A 21,938-nucleotide genomic window follows, 5' to 3' on the forward strand; every position below is an offset into this window, starting at 1 on the left:
CCTGTCTTCATTTGAATGCACTGCATGTTCTAGCTAGCTAACCTTTAAGGGTGTGATTCTCTTCTACTTTGCATTTGGGATAGGTTTAAAACCTGTGCCAAGTGTACACACAATGTTACTACCACTGTGGATGGATTTGGTAATAAGTTACACTCTTTTTAACCTCATACTCCCAAGGTGCAGAGTGGAATACTAGGCCCAATGCTTCTACAATCAGTCTACTTACTTTCTATCATTTATCTACCATTCATGGCTAACTATAATGGCCAGCTACCCACTGAAGAAAATTATGGATAGATTCAGAGGAGATGTATGCAGCTGGCTTCAACTGAGAGCACTGCAGCCTCTGGTTGTGTATTGGAGAACAAGTACAGGGGCACCAGACTGGAGAATGTCTATTTGGAGAACGCCCTGGAACAACTACCAAGAGCCTATTTTGGATGACCAAAATATTGCTTCTGTGCTTTAGCTGGGTAATTCAGAGTTGGTGACAAGGTGCACTTTGGTTGTTCATGAGAGGTAAAATGGAATTCTGCCCCCAGTATATAAAGACATCGGCATTTGCTGAAATATAAAATTTCGCTGCAAGGGGAACCAGAGAGGATGGGATTAGAATTAAGTTAAAGGTGGTTTGAAGTTCTGCAAACATCCTAGCTAGTTTTCTGCTGATTTTCTCCTTCTGAAAGCACAGATCTTCAGTGAATTGGGTCCCCTGCTGATGGACCACCCAGGAACTTCTTCCTACAACAACAAGAAAATGAAGAAAACTCGTCTTAACAGACGCTTTTAATTTTTCCATGCAAGGCCAAAAAAAAAAAAAAAAAAATTGCAGTGATTGAAAAATTGTGTAACACCGTTTCTAATTTTTTTCCCTTCCATCTGGGATTGTCCTGCATTGTGTAGTTCACTGGGTGCTATCTGGACACTGGAGATGAGTCTGTCAAATGATAATGTAACTGCTGACTTCATTTATTAAACTTCAAAAGGCCATCCCTGAAGTGTAAATAGAAAAATCACTATCTCTGGATGCTGACAAGGATAATTGCAGCTATGGTTACTACAAAGGCAGCCCAAATGTTTTGCAAAAAGAAAATGTGAGGCAGGCTTTTCTCAGTAGATAAACATCCTGTTGTAGTTCTCAGTGAGTGGAGAGATAAAGCAAACAATGTGAGTGGTTAGTAAATAACTTTGCTTATCGCTTGGCTAGTGAGAAGGAAAGGCTGAGAATTATGCAATCGAATCAAAATGTGGGGGTGAACCCTAATCAAGGAGTGTAGCTATGCCCTGACTTATCTTTTGTGCCTGTTGGTTCATCCACAGTGGGAAATGCAGTTCGAATGACTTGGTAAATTAACTCTCTACATTTCTCAACTCATAAATACATGTGCCTTGTTTAACATTCCCTCCCTGACTCCCCGTGGGTATAATTGCTGCAACCAGCCTTTGTGCCTAGTATTTATTATGTTGTGTTCGAGTGCAGAGCTCTCCGGTTGCGAATATTTTCTATCAGTTCAGCAGGAAATGAAACTGGAAAGGAGAGAATTCATGGCTTAGTGCATGACTTTGGAGAGGAATGGCAAAGGGCTTGTTTCCAACCTTCCTGCTCTATGGCTCCAATGAGACAAGGCTAGAAATGGAAGATTTGAAGTTTTGTGTAGGAAGTAATGGATGCCCAATAATATAAAGGACTAGGTTTTGCTTAACTCACTTACACAAGGCTCCATTTTCTATCTCTTGTTGCATTTGGCCTGTGCTCATTACTTGGCTAAACTGATGTACCATCTGCCATTGAGAAATGAATAGGTGGGATGGTCTTGTGATTATGGCACCATATGAGAAGTGAGGAGACTGTCATACAATTCACAGGTCTGTTACAATCTTCTTGCATCATCTCATATAGTCTCATACATCATCTTCTCTAACTTAAGGGGGGGGTGCAGTGGCAGAGTGGTTACAGTATCTCCCTGTATAAGAGACAAGAGAAATGTCAATCTGAGCATGTGGATTCAAACAATTTATCCCTAGCTATAAGTACAGGTACTCCTCAATGTCATCCTGTTATTATGTCACTGATCTACTAGGGAACATACAGCAGATATGGCCAGAGGGCAGCCCGGCTTCAGGCTGCTGCAGCAGAGGAGGGGTGTGCACATTCAGATACCCTCCATTTTCTTGCGCTGGGGCTGGGACTTCCCTACTGAGATTCAAGACAGACTCAGGAGAAACACAGCCAGGCCTAAGGTCAGGGAGGACTGAGTTAGAGAGCTTCTGGAGGGGCTGGACATGTTCAAATCAGCAGGTCCAGGTGTTCTCCACTCCAGGGTGTTGTGGAAATTGGCAGGGGTTATTGCGGAGCCCCTGGCACAGCTTTATGAGTGCTCGTGGAAGAAAGCCAGTGTGGTTCCCATCTTTAAAAAAGGGAAGACGGAGGACCCGGGCAACTATAGACCCATTAGTCTAACTTCAGTTCTGGGGAAACTCTTTGTGAAGATTATCAAGGAGCACATCTGTGATGGGCCAGCATCAGGGATGATGCTCAAAGGCAACCAGCATGGTTTCATTAGGGGCAGGTCTTGTCAGACCAACCCGATTGCCTTCTACAATCAGATCACAAAAGCATTGGACGCAGGTGTCACAGTGGATGTAGTCTTTTTGGACTTCAGCAAGGCCTTTGACATAATCTCCCACCCCATTCTCATTAAAAAGCTAGGCCACTGTGGCATTGATGCCTACACAGTCAGATGGATTGCAACTTGGCTGAAGGGTCATACTCAGTGGGTAGTGGTGGATGGGTCTTTTTCAACCTGGAGGGAAGTGGGCAGTGGAGTCCCCCAGGGCTCAGTCCTTGGGTCCTGTAGCAGGGCATTAAGGTGCCTGCTACTGGTAGCAGTAGTATGGGCTCAGCTGCCACTCACCAGGGCAGCACAGGTGTGGGTTGCTAAGACAACCAGTTGGGTCAGCTGACCAGAAGGGGGCAAGGCCTGGCCTTCATAAACGGCGAGGCCGAGGCCAGAGTCAGTCCCTCTCTGGCAGCCTAAGAAGCGGGAGCTCTGTTGGAGCAAGCAGGGCGGGCATAGTGAGGAAGTTGGATGGCCTGAGCAGTGTTGACATGATGATATGAGGTGGAGAGAACCCCGACAGGGATATGGATGAAGGATAGCCAGGTTGGCTTAGGATTTATGTTATAGCCGAGGGGCTTTGCGTTTCTGTTTTGGTTGTGATATTACACCGGAGGACCAGTCGAGGCTGTAGGGGTTGGAGGAGGCCTCATAGGAGCTCCCCAGCAGTGGGGGGGTGGTTCTAGCGCTGGAGAGAGCACTGCGTTTTGGGGTGTCCCGACCCCGGCCCCAGTGTGGGCGATTATTGGGAGGAGCCCAGTGTGGGCGTAGGCAAGAAGCCCAGTGGGTGTAAGACCCAGGAAGGGAGTCTGGGGGCCAGGTAAGGCTGAGGCCGCCTGAGCCCAATTGTGAGAAGCCCCAGTGGGGCGTAAGACCTGGGAAAGGGGCCTAGGGGGCAGGTAAGGCTGAGGCCGCCTGAGTCCCGATTACGGGAGTCGCGGGCAAGGCCCCAATGTGGGCGAGCGTGAGACACAGGCCCCGGTTGGGGGCGAGAGCGCGGGGAGCTAGAGGTAAGACCCCGGCACAGGCGACGGTATAGAGGCAAGGCCCCGGCGCAGGCGTTGGTATAGAGGCAAGGCCTTGGCACAGTGAGAGCTGTGAGGGAAGTGAGGGGGCACCCGTGAAGGCGCAGGCAGGCAATTGGACAGAGCCCTGGTACAGCAAGCACCGTGCCAAGGAGGGCAAGGGGGCAGCCTCCCTTTAATGATATTTACCAGCAAGACGTGGCCGGCGAGATAAAGAGGGTGCATTCAAGACCCCATTTGGCATGGTAGGTAGGGGCTCTGGGGGAGGTCATGGCACCCCTAGAGGTCGTCCTGCCACAGGTCCGCACTGTTCAATTTCTTTATTAGTGACTTGGACGACAGGGTCAAAAGCAACCTGTTCAAATTCGCTGATGACACCAAGATTTGGGGTGAGGTGGGCACGCTAGTAGGGAAGGACAGATTACAGCATGACCTTGACAGGTTACAGGGGTGAGCTAATGAAAATAGGATGGGTTTCAATACAGATAAGTGCAGGGTGCTGGACATAGGCAGTAGGAACCAGCAACACACTAATAAGATGGGAAACTCCTTCCTCAAGAGCACAGTGGCAGCAATAGATCTTGGAGTCATTATTGACTCCAAGATGAACATGGGCCAACAATGCAATGTCACAGTCAGTAGGGCTAACCATACCTTGTCGTGCATCCACAGATGCATCTCAAGCAGGACCAAGGAGGTGATCCTCCCCCTCTATGTGACGCTGGTCAGGCTGCAGCTGGAGTACTGTGTCCAGTTCTGGGCCCCGCACTTCAGGAGAGATGTGGACAGCATCGAGAGGGTCCAGAGGAGGGCCACCTGCATGATCTGGGAACAGCAGGGCAGTCCCTACGAAGAGAGGCTATGGGACCTTAACCTATTCAGCTTTTGCAAGAGAAGGCTGAGGGGGGACCTGGTGGCCATCTATAAACTCACTAGGGGGAACCAGCAGGGTTTGGAAGACACCTTGTTCCCCCAAGCGCCCCCCCCCCCCCGGGATAACAAGGAATAATGGCCACAAGTTGTTAGAGAGTAGGTTTAGACTAGATATCTGAAGGCACTACTTCACAGTCAGGGCGGCTAGAATCTGGAACCAACTTCCAAGGGAAATGGTGCTGGCTCCTACCCCGCGAGTCTTTAAGAGGGGGCTTGGTGTCTACCTGGCTGGGGTTATTTGAGCCCAGTTTTCTGTCCTGCCCAGGGCAGGGGGTTGGACTAGAAAATCTACAAGGTCCCTTCCAACCCTACTTCTATGAATCTATGAATCTATGAAACCTGCACAGCCAGGATCGCAGCTGGCCAGCAGGGAGATAAGTTTCTTTCTTTACCTGAGCTTGGGGTGGGGGGGAGGCAGATCAAGACTCCCACAGTACAGGAGGCAGTGGGGTAGGGGCAGGGGAAAATCATTCACCCTGACCCTACCCTGCTTCCTGCTGCACTGTGGGGATTGTCCCATGACGCGGCCTGGCTGGAGCCACATTCACAGTGAATGGGGCCCTGACTACGCTGGGTCATGGGACACTCAGAGGCTGGCAGCTCCTGCAGAGGTGCAGTGCAGGGGAGCCAAGGGGATTGGGGGGCACATGGCACCCCGCTCATTGCATGGGGCAAGGGTGGGCTGTGGCTGCAAACTGGGCTCTGCCTACTCCCTGCCTCTGCACCCCACTGCCACTGCTTCAAAAGCAATGAAGCAGGACACCATGTGAGTCCCAACACTCCAGTGAGGCACACGGTACCACACCACTTTCAAAGCAGCAGAGGCTGGGAGCAGGGAGAGCCCAGCTTGCAGCTGCAGCCCACCCTTGCCCCGTGCAAGGATCACGTGGGCATGTGCTCCCCGCTTGGCTCCCCAGGAGTGCACTGTGCCTCTGGAGGAGCCACTGGACTCCGATTGTCCCAAGACCCAGCCCGGCTGGGACCACATTCACTGTGAATGGAGCCCCAGCTGGGTCCAGTTGTGGGACAATCATAACCCAGTGACTCATCCAGGGGTGTGGTGTGGGGGAGCCAAGGGAGGGGGAATGTGCCCCCCCTACCTCTGCAGTGCATGCAGCAGCGGGAGCCTCCCTCCCATGCCCCTGGAGGAGCTGCCAGACACCAATTGCCCCATGACCTAACCCAGCCTGAGCACAGCCCGACATAACCCCAGCCCCACTGCACCCCATGACCCTTCTCCTTCTCCCCATCTGTTCCCCTGCAGACTTTCCCATGGGGTGGTGGTGCACACGTGTGTGTGTGGACTCAGCCCCTCGCAACTTTTTTTTCCTCCCTCCACCTATGGTTATAACATTGTTTGGCTGTCACCTGCTAATAGGTAGCTACCGTGATGTAATTGGATTCTGTTAACATCTTTTTGCTTAAAGTCGCATTTTTCAAGAATGTAATTATGACGTTATGTGAGGAGTATCTGTAGGTACCTAGTCTTTTGGGCTGGGGAGAACAAGTGTGGCAGGGCACCTTTGGTGCCTGTCACTTTAAGGGCTTGAGCAGGCTGCAGACCAGCCTGCAGGTGGGAGCAGACCTAATCAGGTGGCCACATGGTACCCAGGAGGCTGCCTGATTGGTGTAGGGCTATGCAGCCAGGGTATAAGATCAGACCCAAGATGAAGGACTGCCAATTGCAACTGGGGAACCGAAGGATAAATGTCACCTGGCCGATGTATTGCTGCTCCCAGAACACCTGGAGGTCAGGGCTGGAACTATGGGGATGGAGGATGTTTCTGGTCTTGGGGCATGACCTGAAACTACAACCTGCTGGGATTGGATGGAGTAGTGGGCCTGCCTGTGGCAGGGCAGTATCCAGGAAATGCCACACCTGTACCTCCCCGCTGAAAGGCAAGGATGGGGTGCCATATAGGATCATCCCCTGCTGCCTTATGGGTAGCCCATGGAGGGGAAAGGCTAGGGGAGCACACCCCAACAGAAAAATACAGAGCTCAGGTCCACAGAATGGGGCCTGAGGCAGGGTCCAGGCCCATTGAGTGCGTCCTGCAACAGGACCAAGGTCCACCAAGCTGGACCAGAGAACCCAGAAGTGTAAGGCCCAGAAGCTCCAGTGAGGGGTCAAAATAGTGGCCCCAGTGAGGGGGTGAAGCTGCTGGAAGCCACATAGAGTAGGGCCTAAGGGGGCTGTAAGGACTATGTGTAGGCCAGGCAGAGCAGAGGCCCCAGTGAGGGGGCATTTGGACCAGGCATGTCTAAGGACACTGGAGGCCACATTTGGGCCAGAGACCAAATGCGGCCCAGCGATGGGGTTAGGGGAAATGGAAGTAATTTTCGAATGCCATCTGAGAAGCATGGGACATGGTAAAGGGGAGGTTGGAGCTGTGTTTTACACCCTTGGCATCAGGGCATTAAATGGGCATCCTCCCACCTAGCAACAGCTATTTAATTACAGCCAAGGCATGGCAGACAAGTCACGTGGGTGGACTGCCCTAGGCAGTTGGGTGGGCTGACATCATGGCTAGCCCCAGGGTGGTCCCCTGTCACATCAAGATGGCTGGATGTGATGCTAGTCATATTATTTCCTCATATGCCCTTTGCTACAGACACAGGGATGCTTTTACTCTCATTCCCCCAGTGGGGTGCTAGGCTCAGGTGGGCTCAGGAGGAAGGCATCTACTTTACCCTCAGGAGGAAAATGCTGGAAGATTTGGACTGTCTGAAGCTAAATTTGTTTCTTTTTCCTCACCAATGAAAATAATAATAGTGGATTTCAGGGCAGGTGGTAGAGAGCCAGCTGCTAGTGATAAATTAATAAATCTTCACATTATAGCAGGACTAACTTCTTGAGTGAACTCAGACTGAAGGGTTTGTGGGGTGTTGGTGTGGGTCAAGCACGCATATGGTCGGTTTAGACGGTGAGATGATAGACAGACTCTGAACAGAAGCAATCAAAACAAAATCTGTTAAGGAGCAGACAGCAGAAATATGATCACTGGAGGCAGGAAAATTAGATTGACAGCTGAGAACAGCAGATAAATGATAAGTGAGATCTATATATATATATATATATATATATATATATATATTCTTTCTGGAAAGCAGTTCAAGCAATTTTTCCCCCCTGCTAACACATTACCCACACTTCGGGTGTTGTAAATGGTTGCATATTAGGAAAGTAAATGACAAAGGAAGGCATTGTTCTTTTTGCAGTAGGTAACACAGCATATTACTTATCCTTTCCATGAAGGGACGTGGTATTTGCTCTTTTGCAAGGCCAAGTCTGTGTAAGTAGTAGCATTCTACATGCATGTTTCTAGAGTTTCCATCACATCATACCTAGATAATTTGACTAGTGGCAATGACTCATCATCTCTCATGCTAATGAGGAAACTGAGAGAGCGGCTAAGTAGCAAGAATCTTGCCTCAGGAAGATTGGATGTTAGCTTTATTGACTTACAGAACAACGCCAACTGCATTATTTAAATTTAGCCCAGGTCTGTTGGTGTTTGGTAGAGGAATAAGGACTATGAATGACATTCTGGCTCCACTGAAGGGGATGGCAGAATTCCCATTCATTTCAATGGGGGTGGGATTTCCCCCTCTGTTTTCCAACCTGGAGAGCAATCTGAATATGACCAAGAAATAACATCAATATTTTGCCGTTATGTGATTCCTTCACTCCATTCAGATGCCTTTGTGTGTGAAAGGGGAAGACTCAAGGACTCCAGCTCCAGTTGCAAAGGTATATAAAGACATATGCATTTACCCAGCATGATGCAGCAAGTCAGAAGAAATCTTTGACAGAGCCCCCCGCCTTCACCCCTCAATTAACCAAAATGGTTGTGCAACCTTTTCATCCCATTTTGCTTTCTATTCATCTTCTAATTCATAGAAGTGCAATAACCTCTTGTGAGTTATTCTGATAACTCTGCTGTAATCACTCCACAGTTGCAGGCTACAAAGCGGTTTTATTATCTGTAACTACATTAAAGCAGAGATGCTATGAGCTCACATTCATACACTCAGAGCCTGAACAGTAATAATAAAAAAAAAAGTAATCTTTGCCAATTACACTCCAAATGGTTGCATTTTCCTTCCTTTAGGAGTGGTATTCTTGTTGTTTTTTTAAATTATAAATGAGTTCCAAAAACGCATCTCTATCAACAGAGCCAGAAACAGGCTGGTAATATGTAAAAAATAGTCGAAGGAGATATAGATGCCACAAAACTTGGGATATGCAGAAACACATCCCAAATGAGTTATGTTACAGAGAGGCCAAAAATTGAAGCCTGCTGAGAGAGAGGAGAGTTTTGAAGCAGGTGAGCCTAGATTGGCAGCCAGTGATCCGGCCACCATTGCTATCACTTCTCCATGTTGCCTGGTCATGAAGCAGTGCCAACAAATCTCCCCGCTGCCAATGTCCCTAAGCACAAAACACTGCCAAAGCCTCCAGGCTCGATGGGCTGGGTCCAATGGCTCGTCAAGCCAGATCTGGCCTATGGGCCTTACATTGCTAACCCGTGGCCTAGATGGTGTAATTAAACACAGCAGTTTAACCAGTGCCCAAGAGAGGGAGTCCGTGACACTCAATTCCTGATGCTGATGTCCTCACTGTGATTAGCCAGGTGACCCAGGATATGATTTGTGCCAAAAGGCACATGCAGTCAACTGCGCAGGGATTAGGACTAGGATTGTCCTTCTGTCAAGTGAGCGCCCTGACCCAAGAAATTTTGAACTAGTTTCTGCAAAGCAGCAGCATTTCATAAGGAAAGGTGGAAAATGCCCCCACCTTAAAACACTGAGGACTCTTCTGAGAGGTGAATGATGTGGTTTTGAACCCCTTGGCCAAGAAAGACATTGAACCCATGGCTCCCCAGCACCAAAGGGGTGAGTGATTTAGCTTTTGAGTAGGGGAAGGGCATACATTTCAAAAGAAAAGCCTTCTCCATTTTCTAAAAGAAGGATTTAACACAGAGATCAGGCCAACATCCAAACTGATTTCAGCTCTGGGTAATGTACCAACACATAAACGAAGGCCATTTCTGCCTCAAACCATTTACAATCCTTATTGTCGGACAAAGGCTTATTAAAAACTAGACTGAGAAAACCTGGTTTTGTTTTGCATTCTGTGTGCAACCCCGAGCTATGTATTTGCATTTCCACATTACTTCGATTTTTGTGTCAGTTCTGTTGGCTTCAGACACCTTTATGAATAAAAAATTGGCTTTAAGAACAAGGGTGTCAGGATAAACTATGCATGCGGCACCGTGATGAGCATCATGATGAGTGGTAGACTGCATTATTACTAACAAGTGATAAAACAATAGTAATAGAAATGTAATATGCATGGCACGACTACCCCATGCCATACACAGAACTTTTAAGGCATCTGAAGCATCCATAAAAAGATTTCTTTCCTAGAAAAATAGAACGCAATTTGTTGTGTAAAATACTGTAACAATGGGATGTGGTTAAGTCTTTATTGAGGCATAGGCAAATAGATGAATCAATCTATAAATCCACCCGGCCTGCACTAGTTAACCATGTTCTTATTATGATTTGCAACAGAAAGAGGATTATTCTTATAGAGCTCTTGTGGGCCTTATACTACAGCTAGGAGCAGTGAAACAGTAAAGATATTTTTCAACTAGTTGGAATAAAAAGCAGCTTAGAGCTGAGCAAACTAGTTCCTATAAGCTAGGTGCTAAATCAGACCTGTTGTCACTTAAACCAACCCCTTCTGAGATATGCAAAAAGATGATTATTAAAGGTATCGCTTCAGCGTTGTTCACAGAGATTTAGGACCTGATCCAAAGTCCATTGAAAGACATTAGCAGGCTTTGGTTTATGACCTTAGGGCCTGAACCAGCACAACACTTAAAAAGCTGTTTCTCTCTTACTCAAGCATATGCTTCAAATCAGACACCTGTTTAAGTGCTCTGCCAAATTAAGCTAGTAAGGGACATATCTTGATAGGAAATTTCTTTGATATGTGTCAGGATAAAACCCCCTTGTCCCTTTTCCCTGAAGCAGGCTTCCACTGAAGCCACAAATGTGGGCACAGATGTAAGGTTGTTATTAGCGCTCAAAGTATGTATCGTCACATGTTTAAAAGCCCACTTCCGTGTCATATCTGTCCACTGGTGGCTTGAGGGAAGACATTACAAAAGTGAGAGACCGTACAATTCAATTTTTTGCTGTTTGAGAACGGCAAAGTACTTGTAAATATTTTACTATCCATTTTATGTTTTTTTGTAAATGAAGTGCATAAAAGAGCTAAAGAGATTATAGCAATTTCTGTATCTCTAGCCCTGCTTTATGACCCCCCAAACATTAGGTGAAAATCTGCAAGTTTATCCATAATGTGCAATGATACAGCACATATATTCTAATAGACTGTATTACAGTACGTGGCTCTCCCAAAGCTGATGCTGAAGAAAATGGATGTCTCTGCACATGAGGTTGGAAATGTGGATGCCAACTTATCATTTCAATAACACTAAATCTATAATAAAAACATACTGCTGTTGTTATTATTATTGCATGTGACTGCAAAGAGCCTGTCACCTAGAGAAGCAGCCACATGGACAGAAAGGCATGTTTTAAAATGCTGCTTTCAGGCAATTTGTGACCTCACACTTTTTCAGGAGCAATTTACCTCTTTGCGCAGACATAAACACGAACGTTTGCATGAATGAGTGAAATAATCAGATAATGGCCTGCCCATATTTACTATATGGAAAAGGCTGTAGACACATTGAATTATTTTTAGCATTATGTAGCTCAGGTATACCCAGGGGTGTGTCTTGTCTTCAAGTGGAAGAGATGGGGTAGTCAGGCAAGAGTGCCTCCCACCTGGGAGCAGCTCCCCCTCTTCTCTATAGAATCAGGCCGAGACAATGGGAAATGCTTAACTATATACAAATGTATTGCTACACAAAAATAAATATGAATAAGAGACATTAAATATTTACAGTAGAATTAGTAAGTGAGGCCATATACAATAACCTGCAATCAAGACATTGCACCACTTTGAGGGACTGCAAAATATAAACTGGGTGACTCACAGCATAGGCAATAATTAACCCCCCTGCACAGAATGAGCATTAACACTCTGGAACAGGTAAGTCAAGGCATCCACAAAATAAACACATATAAGCATCAACTTAGATGAACCCAGGTAAGTTGAGGAAGCAATGCAATATTCCAAGAATAGGAAGTAAGCATATATAGGTAATGAAGACAGGTAAACCCATACAAACCCCTTAACGAGTACCCATAATTTTATTAACCTCTACAATACGAAGCAACATCAATCACAGAATATGGGGTGCACTGAGCACTCCACGGGGTGTTCCCTTGAGCCCCTCCCCTTTAGGATGTGGACACGCCCCTCCCCACAATGGAGGAGGTGGAGGCTGCAGACCCTCCTCTCCCAAGCCCACCTGCCCTGTGCGACCTGCTTCCCCAGCAACTCCTGCTCCCACTCTGAAGCAGACAAGGCTCATCCCCTGCTGGCCCGTCCCATGAGGGCCTCTCTCCAGATCCTTTCGATGGTCTGGCGCCCTGCACTGGGAACCAAGGGCGCTCCTACAGGAGCCGAGCCCTTACTGGCTCTGGTTCCCTAGCCTCACACTAGGGGTTCTTCCCTTTACCGGGCCCTGCTCTGGGCATCGGGGCTTTTTTAGTTTAATTTGAAGCCACACTGGAGGGTCTAGAGCCAGGGCTAACTTGAGCACCCTCGAGCTGCTCCTGAGGTCAGCTCTCCATGCACTGAGCTGCACACCGTGTGGGGCCTGAGCAGCTTCAAGCTGCTCCCAGGGCCGGCTGTCTGTGTGCCAGTCCACGCACCACCCACCCAGCCACTTGCTGGGCTCGCAGGCCCAAGCTGCCTTGAGCAGCCCCCAGAGCCTGAGCACCATGCGCTGATCTGCGTGCCATCGAGGCTCAGGCGGGGACCCAAGGATGGCCTTCTCCGGAGCTCCTCTCTACTCGCCATCCCTCACTGCGTCTTCTCCCCCAGCATACTGAGCATGCTGTCCTCGTATACGCTTCGGGGGCTCCGACCCTGAAGTCCAGCAGACCTGCCATGCTGCAGCCCACAGTCTGGTCGGAGAGCTCCTCTCCCCCTCCCTTTGGGACAGGGGTGCCCACTTTCCCTCAGCTTGTTTCTGATTGGTGAATTTGCTGCACCAATCGAATTGAGGATTCTCGAGCCCCTGGACACATTGGAGCTCAGTTGGGTAAGTCTGTCACAATGACTTAATTATCATTGTGATTGTTGCCTCCTTGACCCAAGTGGTTAGTCAGGATTTGGGATCCTGCAAAATTGTTTCCTATCACAGTGAGAAAATGACTGTAGTTATTCTTGACGTGATCTTTTTTATTCATAAATTAATTGGCATGGAGACCAGTTTTGCCAAATAGGGAAGAACTAACAAAAACCAGGGCGTTTCTTGGTTGAGAAAACCCGTAAGACTTCCATACAGCAAGCTCAATGGCCAAGAAACTTGGTCTCTCTACTTCCTATCAGGTTTGTGCTCCCAACCACGGCATTTCCCAGCTGCTGTGTGGTCATGTGGGTGAGGTCCTCAGGCAGCAGCTTCTTGTATCTGTTGTTCTTTCACTATGTAAAAGGGCTTAATCACTCCTTCCACTGAACCTAAAAGAAAATGCTTGTCAGCCTCATTGGCTGTAAAGAGGTCTATAATGATATATAAATCCACCGCCTCTTGAATGACAACCATTAGCACCTGTCAGCACAATGGTAATAGTATTAGACTGCAGAATAGCATAAGGACTCTCAATTCGAATCTCTCCAACTCAAATTGGAGGCTTTCGATTCAATTTGGAGAGATTAATGGGTCTCCTGATTCAATTTGGATTCGGGATTCAGACACCGAATCAGTCCAAATCTCCTCTGAATCAAATCAGTGACCAAAGCTTCGCACAGCCCTACTCATTAGCTAACATTTCTTGATTGGAAACCTGAGTTGGGGAGATGGGGAGAGACAGATGTCCAAATTACAGCTGATGGGACAATGATCCCATCTGAAAATGCTGAACTGCTTCATGGGAATGTGTTGGTCTCAGTACCTGGTCTGGGCAAATCCACAGTCTGGGGTAATGGAAAACAAATTGAGTTATATTCCCTCAAGCTGTGTGATGCCCCAGCCCTGGATGAAAGCTGCTTCATCCAAGTGGGTGATGAAGGTGGCCTGTGGTGATGGGAGGACAGATTATTTAGTACAGGAGCACTAAAACTTCCCCTAGCTAGAATCGGTGAAGATGGCAGTAGGACCTGCATTCCAGGTTGCTTGAAGTCATCTTCACTGCCTAATTACCAGGATTTTGCACTCATGAAGCAGGAACAAAGGAGTGGAGTTTGTTTCTCAGGAGCGGTCCTGAGTTCAGCAGGAAGTCAATATACTCATAGCCCTAGTCTCTCTTATCACCCATTTGCATCAACACTTTTTACCTGCACTCCTTCATCTTCCACACAGGAAGAGATGGATGCAGAGCCCCTGAAGGAGAGAGACAAAAAAGGAGGAAAGGTCCCTTGACAATAGAGAATGAATGAGAAATACAGCCCTTAGACAGAGAGATGTAAGCGGGGTCTTTAGCAGACAGCTGGAGCAAGTAACGGAGGCAAGAGAGACAGACACAGGCAGACCAGGATCTATTGTACATCAGAGCTTTCAAATGCATGCCAGTGATTTATTATAGGGGTACGATTTATAGCTGCAAGTCTGGGAGCTTTCAAAGTTTCCAGTTTCATAAATACATACTAGATTGCACTTATTTGTCTCAGACCACATCCACGACCCTGCTCCATGGCTCGGTGCCTCAAATGTAAGAGGCATCAAAAAACCACCCAAAGCTATAAAATCACAGAGAGGTGGTAAGAGCCCTTCTTACCACAAAGCAGATATGATGACGGCTTTTAAATAAGTCGCCCTGCTGGGGTGATTGTATTGATTGAGGAGAGAGGGATAATCACTTACTCTGATTTGATTTCTTTTTTCCCCCACCAGAAATGTGTCAATGTGCCTGATTTTTTATAAGTAAGAAAATCTTGTGGGTAAATTGAATACAGCTGTATAAAATTTATGCACAGTGTCAGCTGAATCTAGGTTGCATTTTATTTTCTTCCTCCTTTCCTCCCTTAAATTGTTGTACAACTTTAAAACACCTGCTGTGCTCCCTTCCAGAAGTGGCTGCATTTCAGTGGTGAACTGCCATTTATGTGATTGCTCTAGCTTCCCTGCATAATGCAATATGAATGCATGATGCTTTATTATGATTGTTATTATTATTTTATTATGTGTTGTGGTAGCAGCAGTGTTGATTTCATTCTTCTATATAAATAGCAGAACACAGAACATCCAAAATTTGCACAATATAAGAGCTTGTTAAAAATTCCAGAAATACAAACAAGTGAATAATAACAGCTCTTGGCACTTCTCAAGCCCTGTATTTTCGCTTAGCGTTACAGGAATATCTGTGTGCAGTGGCTAAAGTCTTGCACTTGTTCCTGAGGCATGGATTTGAGCTTTTCTTTGGAGCCATGTCAAAGGCCATCTCCAGGGAAACCATATGGAAAAGGGTATCTAGTTTTTTGGGCTGAGGAATCAAAGAAAATGATGATAGTCACATCACTGCACTGGATGCTTCAAATACTTGTATTCCTTTTCTATGAGAAGCCAATGTGCTACCTAGGCATGGCTCGACCTTTAATCTAGTAAAATAGCAAATAATTTATGCTTGTAGCAATGATTCCAACTTCTCCCCAGCTACACTCCATCTATGAGACCTCTCATTACCTTCTGGGGTGCACTGTTAAAGGCTCCAGATCCCATGGAGTAATTACAGTATCACCAGCAAGTAGGAGGAGGAGAATCCATCTCCCCTGACCCTCCACCGGATCAGCTTTTGACACTTGCAATCTGTAGATCCTAGCGGTTGGCACTTCGTTTGCCTCTCCCCATCTGGGGAGTAGCTCAGTGAAGACAGGCACCAGGAGTTTTTTGGATAAGGTCTTTTAGCACAATAGAGCTATACATTTTCCACACCAGAGACATGGAAAGTCAGCTGGAATCTGCTTCCAGTACGCGACAGCAGCATATATCCATCCATTCATCCGTCCATCCACCCATCCATCCATTTATACAGTGGTATGCTGCTACTGTTGGGCAACCCACGAGACAATAACTTCCTTGCTAAATAATAAATTAAAAAAACAATTGAGTCGTCTATCCCAGGCTATGGGATCCCCATAGCAAGGTTCTGGCTGTGCAGCATAGATAAGTCCTTCACGAGTACATGGGAGCATGAGGATATAACCCTAGATGGAGCTGCATTATGCTCATACATATATAAACACCAGTGATGGTTTGGATTTGTGGCAGAACATGCCAGGAGCTGATGGTGACTGATATGCCATAACTCTCATGGGAAAATACAGCATATACACATGGGAGGCGAGGGTGAACAAAGTCTCATTTACTTAGACACAGTACAAATGCTCCTCTGTTATCACAAACCATCCTGCTTTATTGTAAGCCCAGAGTAAACTTTTTTTAAGGACTCTCCCCTCCTTTGGTGCATCTACATGAGACGCTAATTGTGCTGTAGCTTAATAACACTATACAATAGCGTGCCAGCAAAAAAACATGCTAATATATTACTGCGCAGTAGTATTAGTGAGCAGTAAGTATCACTAAAATCCCGTGTGCTGGTGCTACTGTGCATTGATTTACTACTTGGTTATACAAGTACTAAACATAATGTGTGCCCTAACTACGGTGCGTTAATGAATGTGTAGACATGCCCCTTGAGTATGATGTTGGTCTGATGTCTCCTGTTTGAAGTCACTCCACTGCCATCCAGTAAAAGGATCGTGTAAAAATGGGGAAGGAAGCAGAAGGATCAATTCTGCTTTCAAAGCACTGCTTTGTGTGACATAACAGCAACATAGCTGATATGATCAACTGAAATCTGATTGCTGAACAGAGCCAAAGCCTGGAAGCCTTTTCTTACATCTGAGCTGGTAAAACACCCACTACAAGGCATTTCTCTCAGATCACAAAATCATGTGGCAACTTGAACAGGAACAGAAAATAAAAGCTCTAGTCTCCTCCTGTTATTTGAGAACTGAATGCCAAGGACAACAAGGGATTTCCTAGAGTCTATTATATCTCCAAGTTCATTGACCATATGCATTTTTTTTTCTGAACCCTTCTACAATTAACATCATTCCACCCTCCCCTCCAGGGGAAGAATAGCTCCTTGTTGAAAAAAGTACTAATGTTCCTATCAAATTTTCATCCTGTGCCCACTGACTCCTCTGCCACCCTTCCTTGGGACCACTAGCTTTCTCGATGTCTTTTGTCTTTTTCTCTTTTATTATCTGCCTTACGCCACCAGAGAAAGCAAGATGTTCGTAGATCTTATGTGTTAGCCACTTATATAGGCAGCCCAGCCTGATGTGATTTTAAACGTGTTCCATTTTCTGGGAAGAGATAAGTGCCTTCAGAGTTACCATACTTAGTTCAAAGCAAAATGCAAAACCAACTGCTCTCGAGGATCTCAAAGACTCCTCTTCCATGGCTGTCTAACAATAGAGTCAGTGATCTGGGGCTCTAGTCATATTCCAGCTTAAGGGCCTAAATTCTGCTTTCTTAGATTTCCACGTGTCTGCGTTTAGGTATAATATGCTTCTAAACTTCTTGCCCTAGGCAGTTTTGTGGCATGCCATGTTTTTTAAACAACTGAATCCCATTTCAATAGTGAAGGTGAAGTGGCTTTCCAGTTTCACTATACTTCCCTCCACGGAGTTCATGAAGTTATGAAGCTATGAAGTTCAATCAGAGACAGTACAATTTCTGTGGTGAACCACCTGTGACTGGAAAATCAAGTGGTGCTTGACCTACCAGTAATACAGTTGAGCATCGGTCAGGAAGCATTTTTCCTATGAAATTTCACCAAAAATAGTTTAGCAACATGAAAGTAAAATATTCCACCCCAGAATTACATCTATTGGTTTGCTTTGGGATGATTTTTTTTCAGCTTTCTGTGGCTGAAACAAGACACATTTTACACATTTCTTTTTTGATGACCTGAACACTTTAGACAAAAGCAGACTATTGCCATAGAAGTTCCCATTACAACAAAAGAGACATGTTCCTTCCAAAACGTTTTTTTCAAAAGGAATTTTGTGCCTGGCTCTAATACAAAATTTACAGCTGGTTGTTAGTCAATGATCCTCTTGCTGTTAAAAATCCATTCTCAGTTGTATTGACACGGCAGTGCTAAAAGTAATAACAAGTTAAGCAGATCTGACTCAAACCCACACAGGAAGAAGATTGGTCAAATGGCATGGTGCCTCTTTTTTATTATTTATATTGTTACTTTTCTGAACATAAATGCAATTTAGGCTACAGGAAAATTTCACTGGTAATAATTTAAGAGATGTATCCATTTATCCACAGACTGTCTTCAAAGATTAGAATTCAGGATGGAAGTTACCGTGGACTGTAAGTGTATACATCAGAACTGGAATTTGAAAGAATAATAACCCCTGTCCATTTCAATGAAGACAACTGAGTGGAAAAGCACAGGAACTAAACTAATTGAATTTCCAAGTCTTGTACCTTTGAAAATGGGCAGAGGTTTAGTCTAATCCAGCGATACTACATGTTCACAAACGCTGTTTGTGTTTTTTTCCATACAAATTCAATAAGAACGTATGGGACTTTTGAATTCACCATTCAAGCCATGTCCTTAATTAGGCCTGCATGAGTAGATTGTGCTCTTAATGTGGAGTACATGTTGGTTGGGAAGAAGGTATTTCTTACTACTTCTATGAACACTGATTGACCGTGTCGGATAGAGAGGACCAATGCTTTGTAAAAGGTAGACCTACCTCCTTCTCCACCACTGCAGGTGAGAAATTCTGTGACCAGTTATATGCAACATCGAGTGTCAAGGATTGTGGTACCCCACTAGATTCTGGGTGAGGTCCCCAGGACCTTGCAGGAGGCAGAAGAGGAACAGGCCAGCCACAAGACTCTTGCAAGGGCAACAGAAGAACTGTTACTATAAACAACTGTAGATAAGTTTTATATGTAATTAAGAGCTGTTTTTCATTACAAGCTGAAAGATACAGCAGCATGGACAACCCAGCTGGAGTGCCAGGAGAGCATGCTTCAGACTGGGCATCTCAACAAATGAATAGACTGGAATAAAAAAGGGTGGAATTGCTAGGTTTCTACTATGGAAAAAAAAAACAGTTAGTGCTATACTAAGAGGACAAAGATGCGACCTCCATCTTTTATGCTCAAGTGTTAGGATAAGGAAGCAAGCCCAGGGGAAATACAACCTGTGAGAGCCCTTCCTGCACAGAAGTTGATAGGAAGGTGAAGTATTCATAGATTTCATAGACGTTAGGGCTGGAAGGGACCTTGAAGATCATCAAGTCCAGCCACCTGCCCCAGGGGCAGGAAGTCAGCTAGGGTCAAAAGATCCCAGCAAGACAAGTCCCTTAGGGCCTCAACAATGACCCTCCTGAGCTTGTCAAAGTCAGCTTTCCTGATGTCGAGGACTTCAGTACTGCTGACTGACTTTCCAGCTTTGCAATGGATAGTAAAGGTGATTAGCTCATGGTCACTATCACCCAGTTTTCCATCGATTCTTAGGTCACTGACTATGTCATCCCCTTTGGCCAGTACCAGGTCCAACAATGCTTTACCTGTTGTTGACCCATAGACTTCTTGAGACAGGTAGAGCTCATCCATGCACGTGACGAAGCTTTGAGACTGATTAGATTTGGCTGAGTGCTCTTCCCATGAGATGTCCGGATAGTTAAATTCTCCCATGACAACTATGCACTGAGGGCATGTAGCCTCAGCCACTTCCGTGGCAAATTCCTGGTCCAGCTCTCGTTTCTGATTAGAAGGTCTGTAGTAGACTCCTACCATGATGTCCCCTGAGCCATGTTCCCCATGCATTTTGACCAAGAGAGACTGCAGTCATCGCTCCTGGGTCCCAATGTCAATTTGGAGGGATGTGTATCGGGCCTTGACTTAGAGGGATACACCCCCACCCTTTTTATCTGTACTATCTAGCCTGTACAGGGCATAGCCATCTATACCTGTGTCCTAGTCATAGGTGGAGTCCCACCAGGTCTCTGTTATCCCTATGAGGTCATAGTCATTCTTGTTTAGCATGAGGGCCATTTCCTCCTGTTTATTCCCCAAGCTCCTGGCATTGGTGTACAGGCAGGCAAGTGTCCCATTGGGGGCCCTTGCTTACCCTACAGATCATTCCGGGGGTTAGGGTAGGGGTAGGTTCCCTTAAGTGCCTTAACCTGCTAAATTTAGTTTAAAGCAGGTCAGTGTGGCTGAGAAAAGCCTGCTCCCCAACAGAGTGAGGTAGAAGCCATCTCTCCCCAGAAGACCATTGCCTCTCTCACCAAAGAGTGGACTGTGATTGTGAAAGCTGAAGCCTTCACGATGACACTAGTGCCACAGTCTTTGGTTGACTACCTTGACCCGTCTCTCCCTCCTCAGCCCATGACCCACAACTGGGAGCAGCGAGGAAAAGACCACCTGCTCCCCCAACCCCTAAGCCCAGCTCCCAGAGCCCTGTAGTCTCTCATGACCTGGCTGGGATTGCTCCAAGCCGTGTCATTTGTACCCATATGGATAAGGAGCATAGGGTAGTGGTTGGAGGGCTGGATAATTTTTTGTATCCTCTCTGCAATATGAGCATTCAGAATATTCTCCTTCTGTTTCCTTCCCCCAGAAAAGCTACTTCTGGCCAAAGAAGCAAAAGACAAAAATCTCTGCCTCTTCCTGCAATGAACCATTCTACATAACTGTGAAAATAAGAGGTTAACTTTGAGAAGTCTGGCACATTTGGCACTGTGTAACTCGGTAATGGCCAGACAGGTGCAAAGCTATGATTATTAAGCACTCTGTGTACAGGACTGCACCACAATGATGTTGTTGTGTCTATAAACTTATGAACAGAGCTAGTCGGGACATTCCCTATTAAGAAAATTTCAACAAAGCTGAAATGTTTTGTGGAGAAATTTTGCTTTTGATGTTCTCTTGTCAGAGAGAAATACAAAGTCTGTAGCCTGTGGTTAAAGCATCAGCCATGGATAAAGATCACCCAGTTTCAACTGCTTGCTTTGATCTGGGATCAAAACTCTCCTTTTAATCAGGAAGACCAGGGACTTGAACCTCAGTCCCTCACATCAAAAACCAGTGCCCTAACACACCAAGATGTGAACAGGTCTGGACCCCCAAAACCTGAGAAGCTTGGTTTTTGATCACGAAAACCAACATTTTGACATAATTTTGTATCAATGAACATTTCAAAAAGATTTTATTGTCCTTCCAGTGTGGAAAGAAAGCATATTTCAAAACCTAATAAGCTGCTGAGAAACAGATGTGATTCTGATCAATGCAACAGGACCCATAATAGATGGGGCTCTTCATATACACTAAATATACATCAAAGATGCAAGCCTTTGACTGGTGATCCAGTCTACTGATCAGCTAAGAATTATTCATATCCTTTTATATTTACATTTTTAACCCATGTTGCCCAACCGCCCCATCTTACTTGATTGTCTCTTCCACCTATTGTACCTTTGCTTGAAATTGTAAGTTATTTGGGGCATTTTATTATATATTTGCATAGCACCCACAACCTAACCTTACTGTCTATGTACAGACAGTCAGAAAGCCTGAGGCAGAATTGATTCTATCTACACAGGTTTTTCTAAACTGCATAGATTGAACTGATACCGAACTGAACTGATTGTTAATCTTCCCTTGGCCAAGACAGGCAAATGCCTGCACTGGCCATTGCCAGATGGGTGGGAGTGCTCACAAATGCTGCCGAGCTCCTGTAGCCGTGGGAAAGGACAAGTGGGAGGGCAGGAAATGAACCCCCACTCCATCCTGGCTTCCCCCAGCAGAGGTCAGTTGGGGGGTGAAAGCCCTCAAGAGCAGGCTTTTCCTCTCCTCTCCCCTCACAATCCAGCTCTGCCAGCTGGAAAGTCCAGGGCCCCACTCCCTCAATAGTCCCCAGCCTTTCAGGCATGAGGGGAGTGCATGGGTGGGGGAAGAATAAGCCCACTGCAGCCACTGTGGGGGTCAGTTCCCTCCCCACTCACTCCCCTGTGCTGTGTATAGGCCTGGCTGGGGAGCAGAGACTTTGCTGCCCCAGCTCTATAATGCCTGTGGGCTGCCATGTTCAGCTGGAACTGAGAGCTGGGGCCACAAAGCAAGCTGGTACGCTGGAGGACTATGACTTAATTTGATTTCTGATTCAAATCAAT

Source organism: Crocodylus porosus, unplaced genomic scaffold (assembly GCF_001723895.1).
Source record: "Crocodylus porosus isolate Cpor-Errol unplaced genomic scaffold, CroPor_comp1, whole genome shotgun sequence".
NCBI classification, from domain to species: Eukaryota; Metazoa; Chordata; order Crocodylia; family Crocodylidae; genus Crocodylus; species Crocodylus porosus.